Below are 26,314 nucleotides of genomic sequence, written 5' to 3'. Positions count from 1 at the left end.
TATATGTCACCCTATGCTCCTCCCTCTTGTTAAAATATGTATTCACCACAGCCATGCCCATCCTTTTTGCAAAATCCACTACCATATCACCAGCTACATTCCTTTACTTAACAGCATACATTCCCATCCCTTCCTCATCCCCTCTGTTCCCTTCACCAACATAGCCATTGAAATCTACTGCAATCACCACTCTCTCATCCTTGAGTACAGTCATCACCACGTCATCCAACTGACTTCACATTTCTCTTTCTCATCCACCGCACAAGCAACTTTCATAGTATATGTACTAACAACATTCATCTTTGCACCATCCATTTCCTGATTCATAAACATCACTCTATCAGACACTCATGCTATCCTCCAAAAACACACTTGGTATACTGCTCCATCTACCCTGTCCCCTCCCATTCACACCTTGATAGCACAATTGTAAACTGGCTCCGATACATCTAGCCATACTCCTCTTCAATCTGGTCTCTTGCACACACTATATATCCATCTTCCTCTGGCCATCATATCAGCTAGCTCTGTCCCTATACTCCCAACATTAAAAGTTCTTACCCTCACTACCACACTCCTAGCCTTTCTCCTCTCTTCCTCCCATATGAGTGTTGGACATCCTCCAGAGTATGTCTGTCAATGCAAAGGCTACTGTGCTATTGAATGACTCAAAGATGTTACAGCAATATTAAGACAGTGTCACTAATTTTGTCCCATTGCTCCCCATGTATATGTGGCATCCTACAAATGTCCTGCTCTAACAGGTTGAGAAGGATGACTGGGCAGCAAAACTGTGAATACAGTGTGCCATACTGACATAGAGCAGAAATGTATATCAGGTATTACCTGTGCACATGTCAGTATGAGAAGATGTATCTGGCCGCCTCATAACAACAGACATGGGATGCAAAATGTCAGTTAAATAAGCTGTACATGTTGTACATGTGTGTAATCTTAGTTACTGTGCATCCAACAAAGTGACATTTCTACAGCTACTGGTTGTTGCATTCCCCTGATACAGTCATGGGTACTACAATAATGATTATCTGTTTGAAACTGGAGAAGTGACCAGCTATGGTATGACTGTGTGCCCAAGCCTACTACAAACAGCTATGTGAACACCAACATAGCTGTATGGACTCAGCAATTCAGCAATACCTTACTTGTAAAACCTACCTCCACCAAAGTAGAGTAATCCCCTTGGCTGGACAGCAGCAATACACAAACCACAGACTTGGTCCCTATATTAGCTGTACAGGGCAAATTAGGAGCTGGTACCAACTTGGCATCAAGTCAGCATTTGTCTGATCAAGCATATAAGGTCACAGGTGGAGTACTGTAAGGCTAACTATGAGTACAAATTGGACACAACCACCAAGGCCAATCACAAGGCCATCTTCACATATGTCTGCAATCTCAGAGGCAACAAACCAACCCACCCTGTAATGGTGGTCAATCAGACCACATACTCACACAACATAGCTATAACCAACCTGCTGCAGATAGGTTTAGGGCAAACATCACCCCCTGGCTCAGCATCACTATAGATGGATATGCACAGCACCCCCACCCCTCCCCCATCACCAGTGAGCAGGTACATATTGTCTATTGAAAGGCAACAAACGTAAGTATCCATGGGACCTGATAACATCCCTGTCCGCATCCTACATGAACTCAGGCATGTGCTCCTAGCTCCATTGCACACTGTAGTCCCAGCAAGCCTTGGCACCATCCACACCCCATCCACATTGAAGATGGCCAATGTCATCCCTTTACAGAGACATGAATGAGGAGTAGAGAATTATGAAATTAACTAGCCCTCATCGTGGAGAGTATGACACACCAGGACCAGCAGTGCAATGCAAGCAGATACGGTGCTGATAGATTACAGGGGTATGTTGTGGTTGTGAGTGGTGGCTACTGGTATTCAGTGTAGCTGTGCAGGTTCTGTACATACTGTTGCCAAATGTATGAGGTCCTGTAATATGTTTCCCTTTTTATGTCTTCCAGGTGCAATGTTGCATCAACAAAGGCCTACTTTCTCAGCAGCTGAGACAAATATAATCATAGAAGCCATACTACAGAACCATGCCATAATATTTGGCCAGAGCCAGCAACATCTGTGGGAGAGGACCGGCCTGTGGAATGACCTAGTCCACAGGGTAAATTATGTTGGCCTGCATGAACATTCATACGAGCAGGTCCGGCATCATGCAAATGACCTCATATGCCATGCCAAGCAAAGGACTGCTGCAGTGGCCAGGGACCACACAGCCACAGATGGGGGCCCACCCATGCAGTCCCCACTGACATCCACCAAGGAGCTCCTCAGCAACCTTGGGCCACCTATCCCAGTACAACATCACGGTACAGATCCCACACATGCTGGAGGTGGATGGCACCCAGCCAGTGGATGAGGAATGTGCAGATAAGGCCTAGTGGAGATTACTAGACTAGTGTAGTAAACATACTTGTATTTGTAGTGTATCTATGTGCATGTGTCAGGTCAGATTACAGTTGTGGGTTGGGTTTTCTAATCTACAGAAGTGCACATCTATGGTGAAAGACAGCAAATTGTGTAGTATTGGGGGTTGTACTGTAAATGTGCAGACATGCTACATCCATCCTGTACCAATGCCACATGTGAGTCTGCTGACAATACTTCTCTCCCACGACTACTTAGGTCCATTTGGTCTGCATGTGGGATGGCAGCCTGAAGCTGGTGAGTATAGAATTGTTTTGTTGTGGTTTGCCAATACCCCAAGCATGTGAAGGCCATGCAATGTACCATGCACAAAACTGTCACTCATAGCCATATTGCTTTTTGTGCATGTTCACTTGTAGTGGGGTTAACTGCATTACATCACAGTGGACACCACAGGAGCCTATCTGAAGACATACCTCACAACCTGTCAGTGCAAGACTTCTGGACAGAGACCAACAAAATGGGGGGACAAACGGACTAAGGTAGGGACATGTGTGAAACATTACTCTCATACAGTGGATATAAACAATGTACACACCCCTGTTAAGATGCCAGGTGTTTGTGATATATATACAAATTGAGACCTCAATATGTCAGTCACACCTTTTCCAACCTGCAATGTGACCGATGACATGAACAATTCACTTGTAAAACCAATCAATCTGCTGCACACCAAATAAGGAGTATACAAACCTTACAATAAGCTGGATGCATATGTATGCACACCCTTCAAATAATATTTTATTGCAGCAGTTTCTGATTTACTGACAGCATTCAATCTTCCTGGGTACACACCTGCCATCAAGTAAAGTCACTCTGAGTAACACTAAATAATCTGCTGTCCAAGTAGGATATTCATGAAATTTGCTCAGTTGCATGCAACAGCAACAGCCATGGCTTGCAGACAGATTAGAAAGTAGTAAAGGGATCTCATATATGAAAGGTATCAGTCAAGAGTAAGGTACAACAACGTTATCACAGTGTTGCACACACCATGGAACACAGTGGAGAAAGTTGTCAAAAGGTGGATTGAATATGGGACAACAGTGGAGAAAGTTGTCAAAAGGTGGATTGAATATGGGACAACAGTGCTGTTGAAAAGAACCTGACGTCCCTCCAAAAATGATGACAAGACATGTCAAAACCTGGTCAGGGAGGCTGCCAGGAGACATACAGCAACACTGATGGAGTTTCAGGAATCTCTTGCGAATACTGGTGTTGTGTACTACATGTGAGAACACTCTCCCGTATTCTGCATACGTCTGGCATATGGGGTATGGTCAGAAGATGGAAGCATTTCTCCACACCAAAAAACATCCAGGAGTGGATACAATTTGCAATATAGCACATCAAGTCTCTCAAAGGCATGTGTGAAAATGTGTTATGGTATAATGAGACTATGGATTGACCTCACAGCCATAATACCAAAAGGATGAATATATTATAATTACTAACCTTACACTGATTTGATTATTGAAAACTAAACCTTACCTGTATTACTTAACTAATATTTGTTTTTTTTCTGTGACTTGATGTATTGTTTTGTCTGGAGCTTTTCTCCCCGGGCCTCCGCTGAAAATGGACATGTATCCAGTCGGATCCTCCCGGTTAACAAATGTAAAATAAAATAAATAAATAAAATGTGTGGTGCACAAGCAACACCCCTCAACCTGAACACCAACATCCCCATGGTGAATGTGGGGATGCTGGTTCCAAAGCCAGAACTGGGCCTGTAGTCAAGGTGGTGTGAATTCTGAACAGTTCCAAATAACACCACATCTGGCCCAAACCCATCAGGCATTTGCAAGAATACTGAGGATGGGGAGGGGTGTCAACCTTCAACATGACAAAGACCCGAAGCATACACTCAAAGCTACCTAAGAAAGGCTCCACCTGAACACACTCATGGTTATGGATTGGCCCAGCTAGAGCCTAGACCTACACCAGATAGAAAAACCCCATTGTGACCTGATGAGGGCTGTGCACACGAGCTGTCCTTGCAATCTGACAGAGTTGGGTGACCTTTGCATGGAAGAGTGGCCAAATAATGCCAAGTCAAGATGTGCCATGCTGATAGACACATTCACAAGAGGAGTGAGTGCTGTAAGTCACTTACAAGGTGCTTCAACAAAGTATCATTTTAAGAGTGTACACACTTATGCTACCACCATATTGTACATTTTGCAGTCATTATATTTTACATGCAAAACGTTTGTTTGTTTATCGATTGGATTGCGCAAGTCATATGTCACATGAAAGGTGGGTAACATATTTGAATGCATTATTCCAATGTCATCTTCTATATTACAAGAACAGGGCATGTTAACAGGGTTGTGTACAACTATCATATCCACTGTACGCTTAGAAGGTTGGTGATGTAACAGGAATTGTGTGACCATACATTTACTGCTGGTTTGGAGGTCTGACACTCAAATGTATGTCATTAATCAGTGATGTAACCCCTCTGATCATCCCAGTTATGTATCAAAATAACACAGAGGTTATGAGAAACAGACCAAACATATGAGCCAGATATCTACACATCCAGTGAGGATATATACAGTTGTGATGAATGTTCTGTAGTACTTGCCACTGTGCTATATAGGTGAACAGCAATTATGTGTACATGGGTACAGTCTGTTCTGGGGAAGGGCTATCACCTACTACCATTAATCACATATCCCAGAGCTATATATTGTTAGTTACATGTAGTAAAACTGGCTGTAATGCATGATGTTGACGGCCGTGAATCATGCATGTCACCATTTGGGTAATGTGTGGTCTGTGTAACAGATTTGTTCCACCTCACCTGTAAGTGTGTGTGTGTGTGTGTGTGTGTGTGTGTGTGTGTGTGTGTGTGTGTGTGTGTGTGTGTGTGTGTATATACCAACCAACCTTAGAGTGCAGGTATTAATGTACATATGTTGTCTTCCCCTCACAGGTGGTGATGGGGTTTAGGTTCCCACCCACTTGGAAAATGATGTCATTATCTCTGCAGACTCTGACAATGATGATAGAAATAGTACAGGTGGGGCTGTCAGGGACTGAATCTTTTCCATTGGTTGGCATCCCCACTCCTTTCCACACCATCCCAGCACATAGTGACAAAGCCCACACATACCTCATCACCAGTGGCCACAGATGATGGACAGCTGGAAGGTGGTGGCACTGAACAGGCTAGTGTGGTGACTATAGCAGGTGTGAGTGTAGACACTGGTCATAGCCAGAGTGCATGTGAGGTCCCACACAGATGGATGTACATGGGCGCTCACAGGAGGACCGATGTTCATCAATCTGCTATCGCAAGTGCCACAGCAGGAGTCACCAGACACATGTTTTGAGTTGTCACAGATGTACAGACACGTAGTGAATGCCACACCAGACAAATACTTAGCATGATGGATGCAACTATTCCTGATTTACATGATGACATACATGGCCTTCTTGAGGCCACACATCAAAATACTGAGGTCATGAATAGACGGTGGGGTGAGACCTTGACAATCCTTGACTGTGTCATGTCTGTCCTACAGCGTGTGGTAGGAGATGGGCATCAGCCATGTGAATGTAGGCCAGCACCAACAATAGCTGAGAGTCTACGGGGCTGTACAACTTCACACTCCCATAGTGGCAGTGACACCAGCACTACCAAAGGGGAGTTGCTGTCCACATCACACTGGAGCAGGCCATGGGCACGTGGTCCTGTCTGGTCCCATCAGGACACAGATCTAGTAGACAGCAGTCACCATCAGGAAGCAGTACTGCATCTGGCCTTGGATCTGGTGGCACCAGTGATACCCCTGACAGAACCAGTTCCCATGTCCATGGCTGGAGATTGTGAACTGGACACCCTGACATGTACGGTCCACATATGTCCAATGTACCGCTGTGCAGGGCAGCCACATGGTGTGACTGTGTGCATACATACACACAAAAATCTGTATCACAGGCAGGTCACCTCCAGACACACAGAGCACCTCTGTGCAGCTCATCTATTGGATACTCCTCGAAACACACACACACACACACACACACACACACACATATGATGTCAACCATTTGGCCCAGCCTAGGAATCTGGCAAACCCACATCACACCCTGTGCATATGATGATACCTGTGCCACATCCCTGTCATCCATACCATTGATGCAGGGACATGTTAATATGGGTCTGATGCACAGGGTGAATATAGTACAGTGTAGCTATGTAATACTATGTAAGGTGCTGTCTGCTTGCATTTGTTATGGGTACACATACAGGTGTATGTACCTTATTAGCCAGGATGCATTATTGCTGTTAGTACCACTGACTGAGTGTAGTCTAACATGCTGTATTCTGCGTTCCAGGTGTCTGTGTGTCTGCAGGCTGTGGCCCTGCAGATATTCCCAAGAGGGAGTAGGGCAGAGTGGGAATACACTGACCATGTCATAGGCAAGGTAAAGCTTTATATGTACATGTACCAACTGTGTATGCATTTAACAGTGTGTGAGAGATACTGTTGTCAGACACTGTGACATTGCATACATACCCCTTGTCACAGACAGGTAGCCTTCAGACATAAAAGTAAATATCCTCTCTCTAAGCACAAAACTGTCAGTGAAAAGTGAAAAGCAATAAAGTAGGAGCACTGACAGCACCACAGCTGGGAAATTTATTACAAAAATAAAGAAAGAATCAAAACAAAGTTACAAAGAATAAATCCTTACAAAACAGCGGTAAGCACTTTCAGGGATATATACATATATATAAAAAAAAATACATAAATGTACAATACCAGTGCATCCAGCTTATATAGATACATACATTAAAATTTTTTATGTGAAATATAAAATGCTATGATATAATAAATAATCAGACAATCTAAAATACAATGTAAAAATATATAGAAAATGTATTGTAACATATTAAAAATCTAAAAATTCAAGAGAATCAATGTTTCAAAGGTCAAGCTTTTAAAAAAGGTTTAAGTGACACCATTTGATTCAACCCTGGGGGCTTGTCTGCATTAAATCTAATAATCCATCTCTGCTCAGCAGCTTCTGTGTCATTAGATAAATTACCCCACCTTAATTTCTCAGACAATATTTGTAAAACCAGAAATTTAAAAATATGTTCAAGTCCTGTATTCATGTTGTGCATAACAATGGCACTATTCTCCTTACAGTTCCTAATATCCCTATAATGTTCCAGGATCCTGTCCTTCAGGCATCTATTGGTCTTACCTGTGTAGAAGTTGCAACATACTACACAGTAGGTGAAGTAGACCACGTTTGATGTGGAACAATCAGTGTAGAGATTACTGCTATGACTGAATTTCTTTGAGGGATGTGTAAAAGTCCTGCCATTGTGTATGTGTTTACATGCTCCACAATTTCTACACATGTATGTGCCCAATCTATCTGATCTACTGACAGTATTGGTTGCAGCATTATTATAACATAGTTCATTTCTCAATGTTCTATTGTTCCTAAAAGTGAAACTTGGCTTAGTACCAATTATACCCTGTAGGTTGTCAGTCATGGATAGAATACCCCAATTTTTGGTTACTACATCACATACTACACTTATGTTGCTTGCAAAAGTGAGTGGCATCCTAGACCACATAGATTATATGCATGGGGCATAACACACTACCTCTTGCAACATGTAATGTTCTGAATGCCTTCATGGATGGTGAGACAACCCACCAGAAATAGGATGTGGAGTCATGTACTGTTCCTACAAGCCTGGAAGAGTGATAGTGTAGCAGATGTATCAGCAGGATGTTTCAGTCAGGTATGATTCCTGATGCTGGCATGTGTGTCACTACACTCACTGTGGCTGATATGGCAACAAGCTCACATACATGGGTATTGGTAAGGGACACAGGCCACATATATGTTGCAAACATCTGGATATTCCATAGACATCTGTACACAGGACTGGTATGGTGTGCACAAGGGTTTAACATGCTGCATATGAGGCAGATGCCGTTACCATGCTGTATAAGGTAATGTCATCAGGAGGTGGTAAATAGGCGTGGATGGTACACAAATAAAAATGGTATCAGCTAAACAGTATATGATCTTCACCCAAAGACACACACACACACACACACACACACACACACACACACACACACACACAAATGCACACACACACACACACACACACACACACACACGCACACATTTGCCACTATTCAGAGTAGAACCTCTACTTATCTAGTTATTTCTACTATAGTGTTACGCAGTTATCAGACATGCCACGAAACTTATATAATTTCACTTAGTCCCAAGGTACTTCTAAGGTGAATGACATCAGCAGGCCTAGTAAAGTAGAGTGATGGGAAGTTTACAGGGTGGTGCACAACTCAAAATGGTTTAACACACACACAGTATATGATTTGCACACAAACACAAACAGTTGTCAGCAGTTAGATTAAACCCCGCTACCTATCTAGTTATTTCTACTATAGTGTTATGCAGTTATCAGACATGCCACAGAGCTTACATAATTTCACTTAGTCCCAAGGTATTTCTAAGGTAAATGACATCAGCAGGCCTAGTAAAGTAGGGTGATGGGAAGTTTACAGGGTGGTACACAACTCAAAATGGTATAAACTACACAGTATATGATTCTCACACAAACACAAACACACACACACACACACACACACACACACACACACACACACACACACACACACACACACACACACTTATTTGCCAGTATTGAGATTAGAACCCCTGTCTATTAGGTTATTTATACTATGGTGTTATGCAGCTATCGCACACACACACACACACACACACACACACACACACACACACACACACACATACTTGCAGCACACACACACACACACACACACACACACACACACACACACACACACACATACTTGACAATATTGAGATTAGAACCCCAGCTTATCTAGTTATTTGTACTATAGTGTTATGCAGTTATCGCACATGCTACAGTACTTACTGGTCTGACAATTGGCCAAAGGTGCCAATAACTGCACAGCTAAGGTAAACTGTTATCAGTGCCAGAAAGTCTGCCTTCGGTTTTTCCCTTAGAACTTGCTAGTTCTTTCTCTCCCGCACTTCAAATAGCCTAATAGCTTTGCACTTCAACAGTTTTTTTATCAATCATTCTAGGATACCTGATAGCCATCAGCAGTAGTCATTCTTCACAGAATTAGCTACAGTACATAGTAGTTATGACCACCCCTTCTGGCATGATGGAAGTGCAGTTCTCTGTGCTTTTGGCCATTAACCTGGTGCACTTGGACATTCTGAGGCACTGTTGCAACTGCCTCATGTACACAGACAACCCTCTCCTCTAAACTCCCAACACTCAGACTTGTGAAAGATACCTCTATATCACCGAATTGGAAGATATGCACTCTCCAGCAAAGACTGGACTAGCTGATCAAGAGGAGAAGGGTCAACACCTGCAACACCACGTGGAACACATACCCCTCCAGAACACTCACTATCACAGCTCTGACATACAAACAATAACCACACAACCACCTTCAGGGAGGCACTCAATAGACATTTACCCAAACAGCAGAGACCACTAAGACAAACACCCACTCAACCACCACCACACAGCACAAACCATAGGACACATATCTCACCTACACAGTGTGCCCCTCAACCTAAGCCCAAAATGCCAACCACCTTGCCTGATAAAGTAATCATAGGTGAATCAATAGTGAGGCACACAGATGTCCCAGTCACTAGGTTGAACATGGAGGAGGTAACAGTCAACTGTCTATCAGGTGTCAGAATCCAACATATAACACACCCATTCACATCACTCCACAACTACAAGTATCACTCTGTCATTGTCCATGTGTGTGTGAATGACCTGAGATGTACCTCCATGGACTATATGAAAAGAGACATGGTGGAGCTGTCAGATTATGTGGGCCAGGCAGGTATGCCAATACCCATGAGCAGTATACTACTGTCACTCAGAATGATACTGCAGTACAAACAACAAATGATTGTCTTCAACAATTGGCTTAAATGTCTGATGTCACTCTCATAGGATCCAGTATCTCTCTGCTTGGGATGACATGACTGCCAGACTGTGATGGCTTGCTAGAGATGGCCTGCATCTGTCACCCCTAGAAAACTGAATTAGTGTCTCGGTACCACTATAATGCCTTTTTAGGTGGTGTTCCAAATCAAATTACCACTGTAACAGCTATACATATATGCAATCTGAGGGTCATGCTGCTCAACACTAGACATCTACATCTCGGGATGCAGCCACTCAAAGCACTCCTCAAAATGGAGAACATTGACATTTGTGCTGTAATGGAGACCTGGTTTACAGCAGCAGACACCACCCCTGCACTACCAGCCTATAAATCATTCCACACCTGTCAGCCCCAAAACATGGACCGCAGCTACAAACGTGGTGGTGTCTCCATATTAATAACTGATATGCACACATCCAGAGTAGTATCCCAGCATAATGAATCTCAGTTACTTTAGGTACAACTGACACTGGGTAATAGTGCAGTCCAAGTCATAGCCTGCTATGGGACTATATCCATGTCCATAGTCTCTCAATCCACATTCTTCAACACCCTGGAAACAATCAAAGTCCAACCCAACACTCTCATACTAGGAGAGTTCAACTACCCCTCCATCAACTGGGTAAGATACTCAAGCACCAATACACTGGCCCAACGTTACCTGGAATTCATTAGTTCCAATGTCCTGGACCAGCTCATTCTGACACCCAGTAGAGCAAGCAACATCCTTGACCTGTGTTGATTAGTAACATATGGGACCATTGCTTGACAACAGTAGTCAATCACTACCTGGTCAGATCCAACATGGAGTAATCACCATGGAAATCCACATCTCACCCACACCCTCGCAAAGGTAACCACCTTGAAAAGCTTCTCTAAAGCTTACTTTGGACTCATAAGAACAGAGGTGGCTAACGTCACAGCACCCATGCCTGTGGGAAATATCTGTACGACTGCCGAATCATACATTAATGCACTGTACAGGCATGTACATCAATGCATGAAACTAGCCATTCCCAACAGAACCATGACACTCTTCTCCAAACACTGGAGGACAATCTGGTGGTCCCCTGCCATTAATAACCCGTACAACAGAAGGAAGAAACTGTTGCAGAAAAAGGTGGGGTCCCAAGAGTGGTGAAACTCCTTTATTAGACTCAACAAGAACTTGAGAGCCTTCATGAAATCATCTAAAGCCACCTATGATGTCAGAATTGCAGCAGTTACTGACAACAATCACAAATTCTTTGTTAGTGATATCAAGAACCTGCATGCCAATACTCAGAAGTGTTCTGAGTTACTGCACAATGCTACCTCCCATACTGAACCAACAGATATTGCCAACATTCAGTGCCAGCTTTACCCCTCTTACCTTCCCAGGAGAACTATCAGAATTCCAGAAGAATGTCAGGCACCCAGGATTACTGCCACACAGGTTACACCTGCATTGTCCTCGGGCAAGAATACAGCTTCCATGGGACCCCAAATTATCCCTGGCTGTGTTCTACATGAACTACAAAGATACCTGACACCACATCTGTGTGCCCTGTTCAGTCACAGCCTCACCTCTGGCTTTGTCCCTCCCAAATGGCACATTGTTACAGTCAACCCTCTCCATAAAGGTGTGACAACTACAGACCCTGGGAATTATTAGTCCAGTAGCCTGATGAGTCTGATATGTACAGCTATAGAGTGCATCATCAGGGATCTGATAGAGAAACATATAAGTAATCTCATAACTCTGGACCTCACACAGTTTGGCTTTGTGAAAGTGAGATCATGCCTGCTCAACCAGGTTGACTTCTTTAAGTCAGTCATCAGAGCTGTGTATGACAATAAGGCACTGCATACAGCCTACATCAATCTGGCAAGGCTCTTGATACCATTCCTCAGTCAGGAATTATGGATGAACCCACCAAACTAGCCATCAACCCCTATATCACTAGGGTGGTTGTAAATTGGCTCACAGATAGAACACACAGTGTGAAAGTAGTGAGCTCCAAGTCAGACTGCCAGCCAGTCATGAGTGGAGTCCCACAGGGATCAGTCCTGGGTACTCTCCTTTTCAGCATGTATTTCCCAGGAGTCCAGGCCAACACAAAGGAACTCTGGCTGACCAGGTTCACAGACAACTGCTAGCTGGGAGCCATCATTAACTCCACAAGTGATGCAGACATCCTATAGAAAGGCCTCACTGAGGCCATTGACTGGTGTGGAAACCATGGCCTGAAGCTTAACACCACAAAATGCATCATCAGCCCCTTTGGTAAAATCCTACTTCCCACTAAGTACCACATCAATGGGAGCCCACTAAACACTGTAGGTGTTATAAGAGATTTGGGTACACAGGTTGACAGAAACCTCTCCTTTAACCACCATATTGCCACTCTGGTCAGGAAATCCTTCTTTGTGGCACATCTCATTCCAAGGGCTTTGCATCCAGGAAGAAGGAGGTCATCATCTCTGTGTACTCTTCCATCATTATACCAATCATCAAGTATAATGGATCATTTTGCATGTACCTCACTAGACACTTGCAACAGCTGGAGAGGCCAAAGAAGTACCTCACAATGAGGATCCTAGGCATTAAACACATGTCCTACACAGACAAAATCAAAAAACTCTGGTTATTTTCTGTCTCATATCGCCTACTTAGAGGTGATCTCTGCTTGACTTGCAAAGCCATATCTGACTCAGCTCTTTTGCAAATGCTACATTTAAAGACATCCCAATCTCTCTGCACCACACACTGCAGGACCTCAACCTCATTACCACAATCAGTGCAATATGCTGGAGGGACATGTTCCTCACCCAGAGACTGCACATGCCCTGGAATAGACTTCCCATACATGTCAAGCAAAGCACCTAGATGACCCTGTTCCAGAGAGATCTTGATGAGTGGGAGAGTAATATAAGGTTCACCCCAGGGATCACTCCAGTGGCTACTTGATGGGGTCACTGGGAACTAACATCAGGTGGCACAATGGCAGGGAACTTCTATGGCCTAGGCTTGTAATGGCTCCAGGAACATTAGCCTAATACACACCTATGAACCTATAAGGGAAGTGACATCGGCATGACTGATACAGTAGGCCAGTAGGTGGGTAACTTATCAACATACTTCTTTCTACAAACATACACAGTTACACACACACTAATACACCCACACACACATTTGTCAGATCTGAGAGTAGAACCCCTGCCTATTTAGTTATTTGTACGACAGTGTTATGCAGTTATTACATGTGCTACAGAGCTTACTGGACTGATAACTGGCCAAAGTTGCTGATAAGGTAAATGACATCAGCAGAAGTGATGAAGTAGGGAAGGGGGTGGGAGACTTATCAAAATACTTCCTACAAACATACATGCACACTCATTTGCCAGATCTGAGATTAAAACCCCTCTCAAGCTAGTGATGTGTACTATTGTGTTAGGCAGTTATCATACATGCTACAGAGCTAACTAGGCTGACAACTGTCCAAAGGTGCTGATAAGGGGAATGACATCAACAGGAGTGATAAAGTAGGGCAGTGGGTGGGAGACTTATCAAAATACTTCTTCTTACAAACATACACACGCACTCATTTGCCACATCTGAGATTAGAACCCATTTAGCTAGTGGTTGGTATTATTGTGTTACACAGTTATCACACATACTATGGAGCTTACTGGGCTGACATCTGGCCAAAGGTGCTAAGTGGAATGACATCAGCTGCAGTGATAAAGTAGAGCAGTTGGTGGGAAACTTATCAAAATACTTCTTCTTACAAACATACAAACACTAATTTGCCAGATCTGAGATTAGAACCCCTGTCAAGCTAATGATTTGTACTATTGTGTTACACAGTTATCACACACACTACAGAGCTTACTGGGCTGACAACTGGCCAAAGGTGCCAATAAGGGGAATGACATCAGCAGGACTGATAAAGTGGGACACTGGGAAGTGTTATGCATGGGAATGGCCTAAAACTGTTTCACCTACAAGCAAACAAACACACACACTCTCACTCTCACATACACAACTGTCATGCACACACACACACACACACACACACACACACACACACACACACACACACACACACACTTGTTAGTATTGAGATTAGAACCCCTACTTATCTAGTTATGTATAATATAGTGTTACATAGTTATCACATGTGCTACAGAGCATATAGGGGTTATTGGTGTCCAATGCTACTTCTAAGGTGAATGAAAGCAGCAGATCTTGTGAAGTAGGGCAATGTGAAGTGTACTGAGTTGGAAGAGCCTCCTAATACTTGGACATATGGAAACACACACACAGGCAGGTGTTGTGATATTATAAACTCAACCTCAGTACTGTTACACAATGGGGCTCAGCTTTTATGCTGGCACATGTGACTGTTTACAACTGGTATGCCACTGTCCACAGCAGGACATCACTGAATGCCATTCAGGGTATCCATATGTGTGACTCACTCTGTCTGTGTCCCCTTGTGTCTCTCTCTCTGTATCACTGTCTGTCTCTCAGTTCCGCGCATCTATGTGTGTGTATGCTTGACATATGTTATCCGTTGCCCATATATATATATATATATATATATATATATATATATATATATGTGTGTGTGTGTGTGTGTGTGTGTGTGTGTGTGTGTGTCTCACACAACAGATGCAGATATATCACATATGGGCTACCTACAGCTAGCTGATGGCAATCCTGTCAGATGAGTGTGTGTGGGGACAGTTGAGGTGTACATAGCTGACTGTATGCACAGACATATATACACAATACAGTCATATATTCCAGTGTAGGTTCCAACATGTCCTGTGATTCTGTAAGTGTAGGAGCATGCACAGTGTGACCTTCTATAGTTAGGGTGGGACTCCATTCCAGAGATAGGTGTACTCCAGTCCACAGTTTTGTGTGCTACAGCCATACCTCTCAGGAGTACATAGGACTTTCCTCAGGGTGCTTGTTTTGTTTAGCAGACATTTTCTGACATATCTGTAATCTGAGACTATAATGTATTGTGTCATTACCTAGTGCCAGACATCCTCAGATCATCACAGTGCTTTACCAAAGGAATACTAGTTGTATGATGCATAGACCAATATTATGAAGACAGTTATGCAAATTCTTGCTCAACAAGGCCATTTGTGAGTTGCGGCTACAGCCCATGTAGTAATGACTGTATGAACAGTCCAGCAACCTGGTGATATACTGGCTGGGGATCTCCTGCTTATGTGATATCTTTCTAACCTGAGATGTCATATCCTTGTGTGTGCATACCTCTGACCTGTACATTTTTTGGCAGGTTGTCCAGGTGTTTGGCTAGAGGTTTCATCCTTTCTACATAAACTTGTGTTTTTATGGCAAGTTAGTTACATATAATTGAAGTGTGATGTTACAAAATAATACAGACATTACTGTTTCTGAATACATAACCTTAGGACAATTCCCACTACTACAAACGCCTCACCCTACCAACTTTCTCAGTATGTAAGGGTGATATTTACAACACATGCCTATCATTGTGCCTTTGTTCCACTTTTCTTTCTGCCCTTGTCCAGACATCTTGATGTCAGAGGTTGGGAGTTATTGGTGAAAGTACATAGTGCATTCAACTGTGCAGGCATGTCCATTATTTGTAAAAGCAAACATAAGGGAAAAAGGGTTATCAAGAATGACCACTGGCAACAGTACCACAAAGCACTTATATTCACAAAAGCCTTGGCACCTCTTCTACACATCCTTCAAGAGATGTCACTAATATGTGTAGCATATTCCACATAGCACTGTGACTTCCAGGTATGTCATTGGCAGAGCAGTGGGTGTAATTGACATACATAACAGTTGGCACTGCAGTTATCTGCACATGGCCCTGTCAAAGGCAGCACTGTACCTAGGGCAGTACAAGACAACTGCCAGGAGAATGTGCTGGCCAGATCCAGACAGTATTAACCATACATACACATAGCTCATTGACCCCCTCATATTGTGGACAGGCAACATGTTTTCATGTGTATTGGTACAGCCCTGCCAATGTGTGCTATGCTGATATTTCCATGCAAACATATATGTTACTGCATTTGTGTGGGTATATGGGGGCACACCTGCCACTGTACACATTTGCACGGACTGTGCTGATATTTGCTTTACATTTTGGTTCCATTTACCATACTATTTTGCCCTGTTTTGGGGACTGAAGACATATCAGTAAAGAGCCCAGGTCAGATTCTACTGGCATACATTTGAGTTTCAGACTTCTTACCCTTCATGGCCTTACTGCAACTGTGGGTCCTGCTGTGCTATCACTGTGTGAGTCTGCAGGGGGTTAATTCAACATTGCCACCATTTGTGTGTCTTTACCAGACATTTCTCTGTGGTTTTCTATAGCTGACTTACTGTGTGGGTGTGTGAGAGGTGGTTATGGGACCTCCACCCTGAGATCCATGTCTGTGACCTATGACCCTCCCCCTCTTAGTTGTCCCCACACCTATACTGCAGTTTTATTTGCCACCTTGGGTACTACTGCATAGTGTGTGGAGGCCAGTTTTAGACAGACTTTTCCTGGTGTCCCACATAGCTGTCAGTTGTGTGCTGCTATCCCAGTAGGCCACCCCATTCCCTTGCATGTATGCAGCATTACCATAGATATGCTAGCAGAACATACTATTCCATTTATTTATTGCTAATAAGACTGACTTACCTTATGTTTGCAGCAGTTATGAGGACAGTGCTTGAGGGCTGTCTATATTAGATGCACAAAGTACACTGCCTATACATGGTAAGTTACAGGTAATGTGATGTGTGTGTCATCCATTTTATTGTTTGGGCGAGTCAAAGAGAGGTGTCAGTCCCTGGGATTCTTACAGTGTCAGTGTGTGTGCTATGCATTGTCTCTTTGCCAAGGCATGAGCATACTGGGCACACCTCCATCTGCCTATGGGAGAAGGCTCAGGGGCCTCTTCCTGTGATGCCATCTGTGCCTGTAGAGACTTTGGCAATGGTGGTGGGCTGTGTGGCCCTTCCCTGTGCTATCTCTGCTGCAGCTGTTTCTGCAGGATCATATTGTGTAGCATGGCACATACTATGAACATATGTGCACATGCGGCTGGAGAGTACTGCAAGGCTCCTCCAGATATATCAAGGCAGCAGAGCCGTGACTTCAGGATCCCAAACACATGCTCTATAATGATCCTGGTTTGTGCATGTGCCTCATTATGGCATTCTTGTGTGTGTGTGTGTGTGTGTGTGTGTGTGTGTGTGTGTGTGTGTGTGTGTGTGTGTGTGTGTGTGTGTGTGCATTTCTGATGGGTGTTATCATCCATGGCTCCAGTGCATAGTTAGCATCTCCCACCAGATGGTCATACGGGATGCCACCACTGGCAAATGCCTGATACAGCTGTGACAAATGCCAGATGTGGGAGTCGTGATAGTTTCCAGGGCAGCCAGCATACACATTCATGATAATGCCCTGGGTATTGCACGCAACGTGGCAGTTGTTGGAGGGGAAGCCCTTGTGGTTTATGTAGACCCTACCCTGTTCACCGGGTGGTGCTTTGATGTAGATGTGCATGCAGTCTATGGCACCCAGTACCTCTGTGTATTCTGCTACACAGTGGAAGAGATGCATATTGATAGTCTTCTCCTCACGGGTGTCGAGGAAGTAAATGTACTTACCCGCATGTAGTAGCATGGCATCCAGGAACTGGTGGAGTACTCTGGAAGCAGATGACTATGAGAACCCCATCATGTACCCAGTAGATCTTTGGAAAGTACCTGTAGCTAGGATTCTTAAGGCTACACATACCTTGGTATCCACTGGGATGGGTTCTGCACTGTTGGTTCTAGCTCTGAGTTGAGGCCAGCACAGCTTAATGAGTTGCTGAAGTATGTCTCTGTCCACCCTGTAGTGCTCTACTATCTCCAGATCATGTAGCCCCTGGTATGTTACCCTGGGTCTGAGCACTCTTCTCCTCCTCCTTGATCTCTAGAACATACTGATGGATCAAAGCAATGGCAGCCCCTAACATTTTTCCATTTAAAATTTCACCACATGTATACACATAATGGCGCAGAGTTTGTGGGAAAAACAGACTGTAAGGTGTTTCCCATACTTTGTACTGTTGTGCTGCATATGCTACCTGTATGATTGGCTGATGATGATACATTCCAGCTGCCACCTATATTATGCATGGCTTTGATTTAGCCATTGTGAGTGTTAGAAGCATTACTGGTAAGTTGCGCATGATTGCCTTTATTCCGGTGTTGCCTTTTTTTTAAATTATTTTTTAGTTACATCTCCTCCCATTTTCAGCTATGCAGCCACCTACCAGCTGTATTATTGTGTGTGCCTGGCCCATTGTGAGTTTCAAGAGTTCCATATTAGTGATTTCTACTTCATTTCTCCTTTATTGTGCTGTTGCCCCTTATTTTTCTTACATCTCCTACCATTTTCAGTGATGCAGCCACCTGCCAGCTATATTATTGAGTGCTTTCAATGGCCCATTGTGAGTTGCAGTATCTCATATTGCTGATTTGTACTGCATTTCCCTTGTTCTGCTATTTCCTTTTTTTCTTATATCCTTCCTGCTTAAGCCCCAGCACAACACAGACCCATTTAACTTGTGTAAATAGCAAGAAATGTCCCTCCCCTGGGCACGAACACACTGTTCAGTTAATGGAATAAGACTATACAGCCTCAGACACACCCCCTCACTTAGCTGTACTTAGCTAAGCACAAACCCAGGCAACCAAGCTCCAATGTACTTACAGCAAGTATGACAGACCCCCTTTTCATGTTAGTTACTCCTCCTGCCTACACAATGGTGTTACAGCACCTACATGGTTAGGTACAGTGTGACAATTAGAAGAAATTTGTGATTCCGTATAAGTCCCCTCATTTATATACCCCACTGCCTTAATCCATAGTTACTGCATTACGCATGAGCTTTCCCCTTAGCAACCACTGTTCTCTGCCATTGTTTTGATTTTGCTTGCCATTGTCTATAATGGCAAAATGCAGCTTTCCCCTAAAATGGACTTTTAATATTAATTTTTTTTTTCCCCACAATCCCATTTGCGCTGTACTTCCCTATGCTTAAACAGCCGAGACAGGCCGAAAAATAATAAGCTTTTATTTTATTTTTTTGAAATAAACAGTTTAACATGCCAATGGCCATATATTTGGCCATTGGCATGCCTACAGGTTAGAGTACATGCTTTTATTGGAGCTGTCATGACTCCGTTTTATTTTTACAGAAATGTATTCGGCTAATAGCCGAATACATTTCTGCAGCTTACACTGTTCCTGCACAGCTATCTACCTGCTTCCTGGATCACTATTTTACCTCATTTGCATGGTTTTCACCAGCAAAGGGGGTAATTAGCACATGTTTCCATGCAGGAACAGTGTCAGCTCGCTCGTACACATCAAACAGCACATTCATGAATCGTTCGGCTGCCATATTCCATGCAGTAGTGGCTACTCTGCTCCTACACAGAAATTTATCATTGTGAATCTTGGGGTCCAGCTATTCTCTGTCTCATATCACCTACTTAGAGGCGATCTCTACTTGACTTACAAAGGCATGTCTGACCCAGCTCTGTTAGAAATGCTACATCTAAAGAAATCCCAATCCCTCCGCACCACACACTCCAGAGACCTCAGCCTCATTAGCATAATCAACAAAACATGCTGGAGGGACAGGTTCATAACCCAGAGACTGCCCATGCTATGGAATAGACTTCCCACAGATGTCAAGCAGAGCACCTCACTGACCCTCTTCAAGAGAAATCTTGATGAGTGGATGGGAAATAGAAAATTCACCCCGGGGATCACTCCAGTGGCTCTACTGGACAGAGGCACTGGGAGCTAAGGTCGGGTGGCATGATGCCAGTGTAATCCTATGGGCTAGGCTTGTAAAGGCTTCAGGGCCATTAGCCTAGTACACACCTAATGAACGTACGAACCTATGCTTCCAAAGCTTTTGATAGAATTGAACATCGATTTCTATTTGCCATCATGGATAAATTTGAGTTTCCACAAGTATTTATCAAGCATGTTCAATGTCTTTATAAAAATCCTTCTACTAGATTACTTATTAATAAACATTATTTGGGTCTATATTATATTATTGAAAAGACAGGTCAGCAAATGGCACTTACATCAAAAATGCCGTTCGATGAGCTGTTCATAGTGAGATCACATTACAGTGAAGATCAGAAAATTTGCCCTTTCCTCAATGTAGTGCAATCTCAGAGTTGGTATATATAATTAGTGGGGGGTTGAATTCACTGAATTGCATTTTCAATGTAAGTGTCATTCGCTGACCTGTCTTTTTGATAACATAATATAGACCCACATTATTCACAGCTGATACTAATCAGAATAGAGTAAGGCAAGGATGTTCCCTTTCACCATATTTATTTAATATTTATATAGAAGCTCTATTACTCATACTTGTCCATAATACTTATTATAAATTTCCTCAGTCTTTTAGAATAATTCTTGTTTTTGCTGCATTTGAATATGATTTTAAACATTTATTTTCACTCTCTTAATTTGGATATACCAACAATAGGGCATTCAACAAATTAATTCTGTCTATTCTAAATTCAAATTAAACTTTCAGAAATCAGTAATCTTTCCATTACAAAACTTTACAAACATAATATTCAACCAAAATACTCTAATCTGAAAATAAACTTATCTTTAAAATATTTAAGCATCGATTTTCATCATAAGCTTTCTCTGAATTATGAATTAAGTATTATCAAAACATGGTCCTATATAAATTGAGATGTTATATTTTTGACAAACGTACATTTTTCTTTTCTATCTAAAGTCATCATAATCAAAATTAATAATTGTTCTAGGCTGTTATTTCATATAATCTCTTCTTGTTATAGGATACCAAAGAAATGTTTCACTTCTATCATTAGCTCTTTATCTCATTTATATGGGTCCCAAAAATCAGTGCATATTGATTATAATAAATTGACTGCACCTAAATTTAATGGAGTACTAAGTCTCCCAGAATTTTATTTATACTACTTACCTAACAACTCAATTAGGAGAATGAAAATTATTTCCTATAACCTGAATGATGACATATGGATGGGTTACATTATGGGTCAATATATTAAAAAAGTATAATTGTAATAAAGGCACTTTTCATTTTTACAAACAGATTTTCTAAAAAAATGAAAATCCATAAAGTTTTAATAAATCTTACTGGAGATTTTAATAAACTTCTTAAGCTACTTTATCTAGTTAATGTTTTCTCCTTACTTCACCCTATGCACCTGAATCCCAATACTACATTAAATAATAAAATGTTTGATCTAACTATCTGTTCTGTTCTTCCTTGTACCCTGGAACAAGTAAAACAGCAGCTGAGCCTTCCTTCAGGTTCACCCCTATAATCAATCAAATGTTATATAGTGTTCAGAATAAGCATAAGATAAAACCTCAATCCAATGAACTTACAAGCTTTGCAAAAATCTAAGAAATGGTATGTCCTTTTATAAGGCTTTATCAAACTTATACATTGATTATGAATTTAAAATTTTGTAATGCATAGTTGATCTCATCTTACTGGCCTATGCAAGAGCTGATGTCTAATAGTTGGTCTAATTATAGCTGCTTTAGTCCAAATTAACTTAAGATTTACACCACTAAATAAGTCATTTTTACTACATTTATGATTCTTAATAATGCTTATTTAACTACTTTTAAGAAAGCAAAGTTATTCCAAGACATATTCTCATGAGTTGTATGGCTGATAAAGCAGACATTTTACATATTTTGGGGAATATAAGTTCTCACTGAGAATATAAGTTCTCACTGAGAGTTAAAAAAGTTCAGTTACAGGCTTGCTGTTCCTGAACTGTTTGAAAGTTTCTGTGAGGCCATTTTTGCTTGGGCTGAAGGAGGGTCTCTGTGTTTATCAGTGGGAGTGACTAACATTGAGCAGCTTCCTGCCCCGGAGAGGTGGTTACTGACTTGAAACTGTAGTTTTATTGGCCACTAGGGGTCATTTCCATAACTCCTTCATCTTCCTCTCTTAAAACCTAGTTGCCTCGTGGTTTGAGCGTCTTTTCAGGCTTGTTGGCTGTTGGTGAAGCACCTCCAAGAGGAAAACGCTGAGAGAAGAAGGGAGCCACTTTTGAGATTTTAAGTATTTTTCTCTGTTTATTTGCTAAGTTTTTCTGCATAGCTGCCTAGCTTGAGCATTTTCTGGCTTGTTAAACTTGATTTCTGTATTAGTAGCTGTATTTAGAGCACAACCAAAAGCTGTTTGCTGAATTTCCTGTTTGCACTTAATTTTAAATCGTTTCTTAAAACTTGCATATTTTCTGTCCTTGACCTAGCACTCTTGTGTGGGGTCATTTACTGCACTGTTATAACTTGATATTACTTGTGAACCTCTGCTATCTCTGTAAAAACAAAACAAAACAAAAAATCTTGCTTTTTTCCCACTTTTCTGAGAGTTAAAAAAGTTCAGTTACAGGCTTGCTGTTCCTGAACTGTTTGAAAGTTTCTGTGAGGCCATTTTTGCTTGGGCTGAAGGAGGGTCTCTGTGTTTATCAGTGGGAGTGACTAACATTGAGCAGCTTCCCTGCCCCGGAGAGGTGGTTACTGACTTGAAACTGTAGTTTTATTGGCCACTAGGGTCATTTCCATAACTCCTTCATTTGTCCTCGGAGGAGTGGTTTAGGGCAGTGACTTGTGGTTTGTTGGCCAATTTGGGTCATTTCCTGTCTTTTCCAGCTCCCTGCTATAAAGCACGCTTAGCGATTTAGCCCGATTTAGCCCTATTTAGCGTGCTGTTGCTACTGTTGCACACTACCGCAGCGCCTGTGAAGCTGGTTTAATCTATTGGCGCTACCTAAAGTCCACTCTTCAAATTTTCCCTTAAAACTACCTTCCTCGAACTATACTACTGATCTAATCAGCGTACCCTATAATTAAAAAGATCATCTCTACTTGACTCCAAGTAGACTATTCTCTATCTGTTAAACGTAGCACTTGCTCCTACAGTACTTATTACCTTGATACGGCACTCTTGTCATAGATAGTACCCCAAAAAGGCAACCCCATTTCTCGGTCACCCACGTCCCCCGGAATCTTTTTAAAGTTTTTGTCTATTCCTTCTAGCATGTCGAGGGATCAGTTGCTAGTGTCCTCTCCTGCTCAGCTGGTGAACCTGGGAATATTGAGGCAATGTTACAATTGCCTCATGTACACAGACAACCCTCTCCTCCTCCCACAAAACACAAATACATGCGAGAGATGCAACTACACGGCCAAACTGGAGGCTGAGCTCTCTCAACATAGGACTGGCAAGACCAGTCAGGAGGAGAAGGTTACCACACACACTATAGACCCAGTCTCACATATTACCATTACAACCTCAAATCATACACATAAACACACAAAGACATACTCGAGGCTCTGATCAAAAATCTACCAAAACAGCAGAGGCCACCAAAGCAGACACCCAAACAACCACCACCTCAGAACACAACACCTGCAACACATAGACCTCACAGTCAGAGTGTCAAACAGTCACAGCCCTTAAGGCCAAACACAATGCCAGACACACTAGTCATTGGTGACTCCATAGTCAGACACACTGACGCCCCGCTCACCAGACTGAGTAAGGAGAAGGTCACAGTAAGCTGCCTGTCGGCGCTAGAATCCGCCACATAGCAAGCACTCAGGTCTCTCAACAGCAGGTACAAATATGATTCAGTCATTGTCCACGCTGGTGTAAACGACCTGAGACGCACCTCCTTGGACTACATGAAAAGAGACATTGAGGAGCTCTCTGATTATGTAGCCCAGGCAGGTATGACCCTGACCTTGAGCAGTATCCTACCTTCACCAAGAATGATGCCACAATACAGAGATAAGATGATCAGCTTTAACACTTGGCTTAAACACTGGTGTCATTCAAAGGGGATCCAGTGTCTGTCTGCCTGGGATGACATGCTGGACAAGCCACCCTGCTCCGCAAGGGACGGCTTGCACCTGTCACCCTGGGATTCCGGATATTGGCAAAGGCTCTTGCCACCCCCATAGTGCCTTTTTTAGGCAAGGCTCAAATTCTAAACCTACCACCCTAGAACACAAAAAAGGAAAAAACTAAGGGTAATGCTGCTCAATGCCAGAAGTCTAAATCTCAAAATGCACGCACTCGAGGCCCTTCTCAGTATGGAGAACATCGATGTCTGTGCTGTGACAGAAACCTGGTTCAAGGCTCCTGAGAGCACCCCGCTATCAGGTTTTACCTCATATCATGCCCGGCCCCAAAATCTGGACAATACCAAGAAAGGAGGGGGTATCCATATTCATCAAGGACACCCACACCTCAAGACTGGTGGCAACGACGATGCATCGGAGACCATCCAGGTGCAATTAACCATAGGCAAGACTGCTCTGCAAATTGTAGCATGTTACAGGCCACCCTCACAAACTCAGGCACCTCACATGGCCTTCCTGAAAACACTAGAGGGATAAATGTATCACCAAACACCATCATACTAGGTGACTTCAATTACCCTAATATAGACTGGGAACACTACTCAAGCCCAAACACCCTAGCCCAAAAGTTCCTGGAATTCATAAACTCAAATGCCATGGAACAACTAGTCACCATCCCCACAAGAGGAGATAACATACTTGATCTCATCATCACGAACATGGGAGCACAATGTTCAACACGGAGGTGTACCCCTCACTGGTGAGATCAGACCACAAACTAATCTCGCTGGAGGTCCTCATCCCACCCCCACCTGAAATAAAAAGACCACAGTAAAGAACTTTTCAAAAGCAGACTTCACACTTCTAAACACTAGTGTGGTCTCATTTAACTCCTCCGAGCACGGGGTAAACAGTACTGAAGCCACTGAATCACTTACAAATGCCTTCTACCAGCACCTGCAGGACTGCATGGATAAGGCAATCCCAAGCAAAACAAAGACTCTTTGTACCAAAGGCAAGCATCCAGTCTGGTGGACCCCAGCCATAAACAAACTCTACAACAAAAGGAGGAAGCTACTACAAGATAGAGCAAAATCCTTAAAAGGTAAGACACCCTTGATCACTATAAGTAAAAACTAAGAGCTCTCATAAAATCATCCAAAGCAAATTTCGAGAGAAAAATAGCTAAAGACTCAAAAGACAATCATAAGGCCTTCTTTAGCTATGTTAGAAACCTGGGAGGAAACTCCCAGATATGCTCAGAGCTAGTTCAAAATGATGTGAAGATTACTGATCCTACAGACATTGCCAACATACTGGCTGACAGGTTCAGTGCAAACTTCTCCCCTCCCCAAAAGGAGAGATATCTATACCAAACGATTGCAGCCCCCAAACATCTCCAGCGCCCAAGTGAGAACTGCTCTCTCCAAAGCAAAAACACAGCATCCATGGGACCTGATGGTGTCCCCGGCTGTGTGCTCCATGAACTCAATGAGGAATTAAACCCACAGCTAGGACAGCTGTTTAATCAAAGTCTTACCTCTGGATACGCACTCCAGGAGTGGCGCACTGCAACTGTGGTACCACTTCACAAAGGCGGTGCCTCCACCGACCCTGGAAATTACCGGCCCATTAGCTTGACAAGCCTTATCTGCAAAGCCATGGAGAGGATCATAATGGACCTCATAAATAAAGACATAGGGAATTTGCAGACTTTGGATCCAACCCAGTTTGGCTTTGTCAAAGGCAGATCATGCCTTTTTAAACTTGGTTGACTTTTTTCGAAACAGTCACCAAAGCCATTGATG

The sequence above is a fragment of the Protopterus annectens genome, chromosome 1.part1 (genome assembly GCF_019279795.1).
Source record: "Protopterus annectens isolate FY-2018-M chromosome 1.part1, PAN1.0, whole genome shotgun sequence".
NCBI classification, from domain to species: Eukaryota; Metazoa; Chordata; order Ceratodontiformes; family Protopteridae; genus Protopterus; species Protopterus annectens.
Note: the sequence above shows the minus strand (reverse complement) of the source record.